This window comes from Lasioglossum baleicum, unplaced genomic scaffold, assembly GCF_051020765.1.
Source record: "Lasioglossum baleicum unplaced genomic scaffold, iyLasBale1 scaffold0030, whole genome shotgun sequence".
Lineage (NCBI taxonomy): Eukaryota > Metazoa > Arthropoda > Insecta > Hymenoptera > Halictidae > Lasioglossum > Lasioglossum baleicum.
The window spans coordinates 1,141,494-1,150,337 of NW_027469090.1; positions in this window are offsets into that span (position 1 = coordinate 1,141,494).

The window sequence follows — 8,844 nt, forward strand, 5'->3', positions numbered from 1 at the left end:
GCGTTAAAAATGAAACCCGAATTTCGGCGCTTCCACGGTTCAGGGCTGAAAAGGGCCGGAAAGAAAATAACTGATTCAAACGTTCGAATTTAACGCCAACTTCGTGATGCTGACTTCGCATCGGTGGCGAGTGCCGCCACAGTCGCCGCGTTTACTCTCCCTCGATAGTTGAGCGAGTTGACTTGTAACTTCGAGGTTACGAATCCGACTCTACGTTTAGGTTTACATTTTCCATTAATTTTAAAGGGAGGGGGGTTTGGGGGGAGGATGGCGATGACAGACCAATCGCGCGCCTCCCCGCCACCATCGTCGCTACCGACGACCTCGACCTCGAGCCGAGCCGAGCCGAGCGGGGCCGAAGGCCCGATGGGCTCCCGGAAAATTCGGAAAGGCAATATACCTTTAATTCCCAGTTGACCGTAACTTTTTCGGTGACGTCAAATTAGTGAAAAATCAATGTTTCTTTGTCGCCGTACAGCTCGAGAACGGGTCGACGGGTGCGGGCGAGAGTAGGCTCGTCGGACGGAGGACCCGGAGACAAAGGTTTACCGCGCGAAAAATTCGCGAAAATTCGCGAAAAAGTTTTTACGAGTGCATCGGTAACGCGCGTCGACCTCGGCGGAGGATAACTTAACGACCACCACCGGCAGTAGTCGGTAACGCTCGGGAGGTATAAGCTGCCGCGTTAAAAATGAAACCCGAATTTCGGCGCTTCCACGGTTCAGGGCCGAAAAGGGCCGGAAAGAAAATAACTGATTCAAACGTTCGAATTTAACGCCAACTTCGTGATGCTGACTTCGCATCGGTGGCGAGTGCCGCCACAGTCGCCCCGTTTACTCTCCCTTGATAGTTGAGCGAATCGACTTGTAACTTCGAGGTTACGAATCCGACTCTACGTTTGGGTTTACATTTTCCATTAATTTTAAAGGGGGAGGGGGGGTTGGGGGGGATGGCGATGACACACCAATTGCGCATCTCCCCGCCACCATCGTCGCTACCGACGACCTCAACCTCGAGCCGAGCGGGGCCGAAGGCCCGATGGGCTCCCGGAAAATTCGGAAAGGCAATATACCTTTAATTCGCAGTTGGCCGTAACTTTTTCGGTGACGTCAAATTAGTGAAAAATCAATGTTTCTTTGTCGCCGTATAGCTCGAGAACGGGTCGACGGGTGCGGGCGAGAGTAGGCTCGTCGGACGGAGGACGCGGAGACAAAGGTTTACCGCGCGAAAAATTCGCGAAGATTCGCGAAAAAGTTTTTACGAGTGCATCGGTAACGCGCGTCGACCTCGGCGGAGGATAACTTAACGACCACCACCGGCAGTAGTCGGTAACGCTCGGGAGGTATAAGCTGCCGCGTTAAAAATGAAACCCGAATTTCGGCGCTTCCACGGTTCAGGGCCGAAAAGGGCCGGAAAGAAAATAACTGATTCAAACGTTCGAATTTAACGCCAACTTCGTGATGCTGACTTCGCATCGGTGGCGAGTGCCGCCACAGTCGCCCCGTTTACTCTCCCTTGATAGTTGAGCGAATCGACTTGTAACTTCGAGGTTACGAATCCGACTCTACGTTTGGGTTTACATTTTCCATTAATTTTAAAGGGGGGAGGGGGGGTTGGGGAGGATGGCGATGACAGACCAATCGCGCGCCTCCCCGCCACCATCGTCGCTACCGACGACCTCGACCTCGAGCCGAGCCGAGCCGAGCGGGGCCGAAGGCCCGATGGGCTCCCGGAAAATTCGGAAAGGCAATATACCTTTAATTCCCAGTTGACCGTAACTTTTTCGGTGACGTAAAATTAGTGAAAAATCAATGTTTCTTTGTCGCCGTACAGCTCGAGAACGGGTCGACGGGTGCGGGCGAGAGTAGGCTCGTCGGACGGAGGACCCGGAGACAAAGGTTTACCGCGCGAAAAATTCGCGAAAATTCGCGAAAAAGTTTTTACGGGTGCATCGGTAACGCGCGTCGACCTCGGCGGAGGATAACTTAACGACCACCACCGGCAGTAGTCGGTAACGCTCGGGAGGTATAAGCTGCCGCGTTAAAAATGAAACCCGAATTTCGGCGCTTCCACGGTTCAGGGCCGAAAAGGGCCGGAAAGAAAATAACTGATTCAAACGTTCGAATTTAACGCCAACTTCGTGATGCTGACTTCGCATCGGTGGCGAGTGCCGCCACAGTCGCCGCGTTTACTCTCCCTTGATAGTTGAGCGAATCGACTTGTAACTTCGAGGTTACGAATCCGACTCTACGTTTGGGTTTACATTTTCCATTAATTTTAAAGGGGCAGGGGGGGTTGGGGGGGATGGCGATGACACACCAATTGCGCATCTCCCCGCCACCATCGTCGCTACCGACGACCTCAACCTCGAGCCGAGCCGAGCCGAGCGGGGCCGAAGGCCCGATGGGCTCCCGGAAAATTCGGAAAGGCAATATACCTTTAATTCGCAGTTGGCCGTAACTTTTTCGGTGACGTCAAATTAGTGAAAAATCAATGTTTCTTTGTCGCCGTATAGCTCGAGAACGGGTCGACGGGTGCGGGCGAGAGTAGGCTCGTCGGACGGAGGACGCGGAGACAAAGGTTTACCGCGCGAAAAATTCGCGAAGATTCGCGAAAAAGTTTTTACGAGTGCATCGGTAACGCGCGTCGACCTCGGCGGAGGATAACTTAACGACCACCACCGGCAGTAGTCGGTAACGCTCGGGAGGTATAAGCTGCCGCGTTAAAAATGAAACCCGAATTTCGGTGCTTCCACGGTTCAGGGCTGAAAAGGGCCGGAAAGAAAATAACTGATTCAAACGTTCAAATTTAACGCCAACTTCGTGATGCTGACTTCGCATCGGTGGCGAGTGCCGCCACAGTCGCCGCGTTTACTCTCCCTTGATAGTTGAGCGAATCGACTTGTAACTTCGAGGTTACGAATCCGACTCTACGTTTGGGTTTACATTTTCCATTAATTTTAAAGGGGAAGGGGGGTTGGGGGGGAGGATGGCGATGACAGACCAATCGCGCGCCTCCCCGCCACCATCGTCGCTACCGACGACCTCGACCTCGAGCCGAGCCGAGCCGAGCGGGGCCGAAGGCCCGATGGGCTCCCGGAAAATTCGGAAAGGCAATATACCTTTAATTCCCAGTTGGCCGTAACTTTTTCGGTGACGTCAAATTAGTGAAAAATCAATGTTTCTTTGTCGCCGTATAGCTCGAGAACGGGTCGACGGGTGCGGGCGAGAGTAGGCTCGTCGGACGGAGGACGCGGAGACGAAGGTTTACCGCGCGAAAAAATCGCGAAAATTTGCGAAAAATTTTTTACGTGTGCATCGGTAACGCGCGTCGACCTCGGCGGAGGATAACTTACCGACCACCACCGGCAGTAGTCGGTAACGCTCGGGAGGTATAAGCTGCCGCGTTAAAAATGAAACCCGAATTTCGGCGCTTCCACGGTTCAGGGCTGAAAAGGGCCGGAAAGAAAATAACTGAATCAAACGTTCGAATTTAACGCCAACTTCGTGATGCTGACTTCGCATCGGTGGCGAGTGCCGCCACAGTCGCCCCGTTTACTCTCCCATGATAGTTGAGCGAATCGACTTGTAACTTCGAGGTTACGAATCCGACTCTACGTTTGGGTTTACATTTTCCATTAATTTTAAAGGGGTAGGGGGGTTGGGGGGGAGGATGGCGATGACAGACCAATCGCGCGCCTCCCCGCCACCATCGTCGCTACCGACGACCTCGACCTCGAGCCGAGCCGAGCCGAGCGGGGCCGAAGGCCCGATGGGCTCCCGGAAAATTCGGAAAGGCAATATACCTTTAATTCCCAGTTGGCCGTAACTTTTTCGGTGACGTCAAATTAGTGAAAAATCAATGTTTCTTTGTCGCCGTATAGCTCGAGAACGGGTCGACGGGTGCGGGCGAGAGTAGGCTCGTCGGACGGAGGACGCGGAGACGAAGGTTTACCGCGCGAAAAATTCGCGAAAATTTGCGAAAAATTTTTTACGTGTGCATCGGTAACGCGCGTCGACCTCGGCGGAGGATAACTTACCGACCACCACCGGCAGTAGTCGGTAACGCTCGGGAGGTATAAGCTGCCGCGTTAAAAATGAAACCCGAATTTCGGCGCTTCCACGGTTCAGGGCCGAAAAGGGCCGGAAAGAAAATAACTGATTCAAACGTTCGAATTTAACGCCAACTTCGTGATGCTGACTTCGCATCGGTGGCGAGTGCCGCCACAGTCGCCGCGTTTACTCTCCCTTGATAGTTGAGCGAATCGACTTGTAACTTCGAGGTTACGAATCCGACTCTACGTTTGGGTTTACATTTTCCATTAATTTTAAAGGGGCAGGGGGGGTTGGGGGGGATGGCGATGACACACCAATTGCGCATCTCCCCGCCACCATCGTCGCTACCGACGACCTCAACCTCGAGCCGAGCCGAGCCGAGCGGGGCCGAAGGCCCGATGGGCTCCCGGAAAATTCGGAAAGGCAATATACCTTTAATTCATAGTTGGCCGTAACTTTTTCGGTGACGTCAAATTAGTGAAAAATCAATGTTTCTTTGTCGCCGTATAGCTCGAGAACGGGTCGACGGGTGCGGGCGAGAGTAGGCTCGTCGGACGGAGGACGCGGAGACAAAGGTTTACCGCGCGAAAAATTCGCGAAGATTCGCGAAAAAGTTTTTACGAGTGCATCGGTAACGCGCGTCGACCTCGGCGGAGGATAACTTAACGACCACCACCGGCAGTAGTCGGTAACGCTCGGGAGGTATAAGCTGCCGCGTTAAAAATGAAACCCGAATTTCGGTGCTTCCACGGTTCAGGGCTGAAAAGGGCCGGAAAGAAAATAACTGATTCAAACGTTCAAATTTAACGCCAACTTCGTGATGCTGACTTCGCATCGGTGGCGAGTGCCGCCACAGTCGCCGCGTTTACTCTCCCTTGATAGTTGAGCGAATCGACTTGTAACTTCGAGGTTACGAATCCGACTCTACGTTTGGGTTTACATTTTCCATTAATTTTAAAGGGGAAGGGGGGTTGGGGGGGAGGATGGCGATGACAGACCAATCGCGCGCCTCCCCGCCACCATCGTCGCTACCGACGACCTCGACCTCGAGCCGAGCCGAGCCGAGCGGGGCCGAAGGCCCGATGGGCTCCCGGAAAATTCGGAAAGGCAATATACCTTTAATTCCCAGTTGGCCGTAACTTTTTCGGTGACGTCAAATTAGTGAAAAATCAATGTTTCTTTGTCGCCGTATAGCTCGAGAACGGGTCGACGGGTGCGGGCGAGAGTAGGCTCGTCGGACGGAGGACGCGGAGACGAAGGTTTACCGCGCGAAAAAATCGCGAAAATTTGCGAAAAATTTTTTACGTGTGCATCGGTAACGCGCGTCGACCTCGGCGGAGGATAACTTACCGACCACCACCGGCAGTAGTCGGTAACGCTCGGGAGGTATAAGCTGCCGCGTTAAAAATGAAACCCGAATTTCGGCGCTTCCACGGTTCAGGGCTGAAAAGGGCCGGAAAGAAAATAACTGAATCAAACGTTCGAATTTAACGCCAACTTCGTGATGCTGACTTCGCATCGGTGGCGAGTGCCGCCACAGTCGCCCCGTTTACTCTCCCATGATAGTTGAGCGAATCGACTTGTAACTTCGAGGTTACGAATCCGACTCTACGTTTGGGTTTACATTTTCCATTAATTTTAAAGGGGTAGGGGGGTTGGGGGGGAGGATGGCGATGACAGACCAATCGCGCGCCTCCCCGCCACCATCGTCGCTACCGACGACCTCGACCTCGAGCCGAGCCGAGCCGAGCGGGGCCGAAGGCCCGATGGGCTCCCGGAAAATTCGGAAAGGCAATATACCTTTAATTCCCAGTTGGCCGTAACTTTTTCGGTGACGTCAAATTAGTGAAAAATCAATGTTTCTTTGTCGCCGTATAGCTCGAGAACGGGTCGACGGGTGCGGGCGAGAGTAGGCTCGTCGGACGGAGGACGCGGAGACGAAGGTTTACCGCGCGAAAAATTCGCGAAAATTTGCGAAAAATTTTTTACGTGTGCATCGGTAACGCGCGTCGACCTCGGCGGAGGATAACTTACCGACCACCACCGGCAGTAGTCGGTAACGCTCGGGAGGTATAAGCTGCCGCGTTAAAAATGAAACCCGAATTTCGGCGCTTCCACGGTTCAGGGCTGAAAAGGGCCGGAAAGAAAATAACTGAATCAAACGTTCGAATTTAACGCCAACTTCGTGATGCTGACTTCGCATCGGTGGCGAGTGCCGCCACAGTCGCCGCGTTTACTCTCCCTTGATAGTTGAACGAATCGACTTGTAACTTCGAGGTTACGAATCCGACTCTACGTTTGGGTTTACATTTTCCATTAATTTTAAAGGGGAAGGGGGGTTGGGGGGGAGGATGGCGATGACAGACCAATCGCGCGCCTCCCCGCCACCATCGTCGCTACCGACGACCTCGACCTCGAGCCGAGCCGAGCCGAGCGGGGCCGAAGGCCCGATGGGCTCCCGGAAAATTCGGAAAGGCAATATACCTTTAATTCCCAGTTGGCCGTAACTTTTTCGGTGACGTCAAATTAGTGAAAAATCAATGTTTCTTTGTCGCCGTACAGCTCGAGAACGGGTCGACGGGTGCGGGCGAGAGTAGGCTCGTCGGACGGAGGACCCGGAGACAAAGGTTTACCGCGCGAAAAATTCGCGAAAATTTGCGAAAAATTTTTTACGTGTGCATCGGTAACGCGCGTCGACCTCGGCGGAGGATAACTTACCGACCACCACCGGCAGTAGTCGGTAACGCTCGGGAGGTATAAGCTGCCGCGTTAAAAATGAAACCCGAATTTCGGCGCTTCCACGGTTCAGGGCTGAAAAGGGCCGGAAAGAAAATAACTGAATCAAACGTTCGAATTTAACGCCAACTTCGTGATGCTGACTTCGCATCGGTGGCGAGTGCCGCCACAGTCGCCCCGTTTACTCTCCCTTGATAGTTGAGCGAATCGACTTGTAACTTCGAGGTTACGAATCCGACTCTACGTTTGGGTTTACATTTTCCATTAATTTTAAAGGGGTAGGGGGGTTGGGGGGGAGGATGGCGATGACAGACCAATCGCGCGCCTCCCCGCCACCATCGTCGCTACCGACGACCTCGACCTCGAGCCGAGCCGAGCCGAGCGGGGCCGAAGGCCCGATGGGCTCCCGGAAAATTCGGAAAGGCAATATACCTTTAATTCCCAGTTGGCCGTAACTTTTTCGGTGACGTCAAATTAGTGAAAAATCAATGTTTCTTTGTCGCCGTATAGCTCGAGAACGGGTCGACGGGTGCGGGCGAGAGTAGGCTCGTCGGACGGAGGACGCGGAGACGAAGGTTTACCGCGCGAAAAATTCGCGAAAATTTGCGAAAAATTTTTTACGTGTGCATCGGTAACGCGCGTCGACCTCGGCGGAGGATAACTTACCGACCACCACCGGCAGTAGTCGGTAACGCTCGGGAGGTATAAGCTGCCGCGTTAAAAATGAAACCCGAATTTCGGCGCTTCCACGGTTCAGGGCTGAAAAGGGCCGGAAAGAAAATAACTGAATCAAACGTTCGAATTTAACGCCAACTTCGTGATGCTGACTTCGCATCGGTGGCGAGTGCCGCCACAGTCGCCGCGTTTACTCTCCCTTGATAGTTGAACGAATCGACTTGTAACTTCGAGGTTACGAATCCGACTCTACGTTTGGGTTTACATTTTCCATTAATTTTAAAGGGGGAGGGGGGTTGGGGGGGATGGCGATGACACACCAATTGCGCACCTCACCGCCACCATCGTCGCTACCGACGACCTCGACCTCGAGCCGAGCCGAGCCGAGCGGGGCCGAAGGCCCGACGGGCTCCCGGAAAATTCGGAAAGGCAATATACCTTTAATTCCCAGTTGGCCGTAACTTTTTCGGTGACGTAAAATTAGTGAAAAATCAATGTTTCTTTATCGCCGTATAGCTCGAGAACGGGTCGACGGGTGCGGGCGAGAGTAGGCTCGTCGGACGGAGGACGCGGAGACGAAGGTTTACCGCGCGAAAAATTCGCGAAAATTTGCGAAAAATTTTTTACGTGTGCATCGGTAACGCGCGTCGACCTCGGCGGAGGATAACTTACCGACCACCACCGGCAGTAGTCGGTAACGCTCGGGAGGTATAAGCTGCCGCGTTAAAAATGAAACCCGAATTTCGGCGCTTCCACGGTTCAGGGCTGAAAAGGGCCGGAAAGAAAATAACTGAATCAAACGTTCGAATTTAACGCCAACTTCGTGATGCTGACTTCGCATCGGTGGCGAGTGCCGCCACAGTCGCCCCGTTTACTCTCCCTTGATAGTTGAGCGAATCGACTTGTAACTTCGAGGTTACGAATCCGACTCTACGTTTGGGTTTACATTTTCCATTAATTTTAAAGGGGTAGGGGGGTTGGGGGGGAGGATGGCGATGACAGACCAATCGCGCGCCTCCCCGCCACCATCGTCGCTACCGACGACCTCGACCTCGAGCCGAGCCGAGCCGAGCGGGGCCGAAGGCCCGATGGGCTCCCGGAAAATTCGGAAAGGCAATATACCTTTAATTCCCAGTTGGCCGTAACTTTTTCGGTGACGTCAAATTAGTGAAAAATCAATGTTTCTTTGTCGCCGTATAGCTCGAGAACGGGTCGACGGGTGCGGGCGAGAGTAGGCTCGTCGGACGGAGGACGCGGAGACGAAGGTTTACCGCGCGAAAAATTCGCGAAAATTTGCGAAAAATTTTTTACGTGTGCATCGGTAACGCGCGTCGACCTCGGCGGAGGATAACTTACCGACCACCACCGGCAGTAGTCG